Source organism: Somniosus microcephalus, chromosome 6, assembly GCF_052327205.1.
Source record: "Somniosus microcephalus isolate GS21.2 chromosome 6, FLI_Smic_1.0, whole genome shotgun sequence".
NCBI lineage: Eukaryota > Metazoa > Chordata > Chondrichthyes > Squaliformes > Somniosidae > Somniosus > Somniosus microcephalus.
The window spans coordinates 146,136,370-146,138,299 of NC_140992.1; the positions used below are offsets into that span (position 1 = coordinate 146,136,370).

Consider the following 1,930-nt stretch of genomic DNA (forward strand, 5'->3'; position numbering starts at 1 on the left):
TCATTAAACTTGGAAAAAATAATTTAGACTCCAACACGATATAGCTTTAACAATATTTTAAACCCCTCGACGCGGACCTGTTCTAGTTTCAGATGCACTGCCTGTAAGAGGAGCCTCTTGTCGTTGCACAGGGTTTAAATGATACATTTATATTGCACTCTGTGCCAGTTTGTATTGGTTGGAAAGTGTCATTGTGGGAAGGACGCCAGATTTGACTTGGCTGGCCGGCTCTGCCACCGATTGCTTCACTTCACTTCCACCCTCCACCGGTGGTGCGGAAGAAGCCTTCCTCTCCCCTTCCGATGGCTTCTTCCTTCAGTCCCGTTAGGTTGCTGGAACCTTGCCTGCAAGTTATTGAGAGCGCCAACCTCAGCCAGTACCTGCCGGAGGAGACCCTGCTTCAGCCCCTCTGGGACTACCTGCGTCACCGCCACCAGGACAACCTGCGATCGCCTCTCTTCCCGGTCATCGTCTCAATCTCTGCCTACTTCACCTTCTGCGCCTTCTTCATGGTCCTCGACCTCCTCGCACTCAGGTGCCCCACCATCAATGGGTATAAGATCCACCCCGACAAGCCCCTTACCCGGGAGAATGTCCTGAAGACCCTGGGGCTGACCTGCTACAACCACTTGGTGTTCATCCTGCCGGCGGCCACGGCTCAGTGGTACTGGAGACCCGAGACCCCCGACCCCTCTCCCAGCAGAGGCCCCCGCACTCTCGGAGCTCCTGGTCGGGGTGCTGAGCTGCACCATCCTCTTCGATTTCCAGTACTACATCTGGCATATGCTGCACCACCGAATCCGTTGGCTTTACACCACTTTCCACGCCGTCCATCACGAGTACTACGAACCCTTCAGCTGGGTGACCCAGTACCTGTCCGCCTGGGAGCTGATCAGTGTGGGGTTCTGGACTACCCTGGACCCCCTGCCCCTGCAGTGCCACTGCCTCACAACCTGGGCGTTCATGCTCGTTAACGTCTTTATCTCTGTGGACGGTCACTGCGGCTATGATTTCTCCTGGTCCCTCCACAACCTGGTCCCGCTCGGGCTCTTCGGGGGCTCCCTGAAACACGATGCTCACCATCAGAAACCCATGACTAACTTCGCCCCTTTTTTCTCGCACTGGGACTGGATTTTCGGAACCTATAGCGAGAACAAACACTCGCCGGCTGTACTGGAGAGCAAAAAGGGGAGAGAGAATAACCCCTCGGGAACGCTGATTCATTCAACGGGTTAAAAAAAACTTGCTGCTGGAAACACTCAGCAGGTCAGGCAGCATCTGTGGAGAGAGAAACAAGCCAGGTCAATGACCTTTTATCAGTTCATCATTGAGTTTTGATGAAAGGTCATCGACCTGAAACGTTAACTCTATTTCTCTCTCCACAGGTGCTGCCTGACCTGCTGAGCATTTCCAGCATTTTCTGTTTTTATTTCAGATTTCCACCATCAGTGGTATTTTGCTTTTGTAAAAAATGTTCTGCTTCTTGGCTGTTGCAGATTTATACCAAGACTAGCTATGCTACTTGCAGCCCCCCCCCCCCACACTTTTAATCAAAGGTTTAAAACTGCATTAAATGCAACTGCGGCCACAAATTTAATAGTGCTGAGGGGACAGGTTTGGAGGTGGGTCTGCGGTCAAACTGGCAAAGATTGACAGCGGGTAGGAAACTGCCTCCATGCGAGTCTCTCAGGTGTTGGGCCTGTCAGCGGAGAACTGACCCGACACCAAGCGGCGGGGGAGACAATTCAGCTTGTTAAATGGCTTTTTAAGAGACAATTTAAGACTATTTTGAGACTTGCTTCTAATTTTACGTTCTCCCCCATGGGTTACCCGTTGTTCGGGGAATGCGCCAGCTCAACCTGGCGTGTTTTGAGTCTGCTCTGATGTTTGTGAAAAGCTGCAGAAGTGGTGTGAAGGATGCCATGTTGCA

At 52.0% G+C, this 1,930-nt stretch overlaps 1 pseudogene; it reads left to right on the top strand.

The window, feature by feature from the left end:
* The first annotated feature begins 117 nt into the window (after positions 1–117).
* On the top strand, positions 118–1,534 carry LOC147116118 (cholesterol 25-hydroxylase-like protein 2 pseudogene; annotated as a pseudogene).
* The last annotated feature ends 396 nt before the right edge of the window (positions 1,535–1,930 follow it).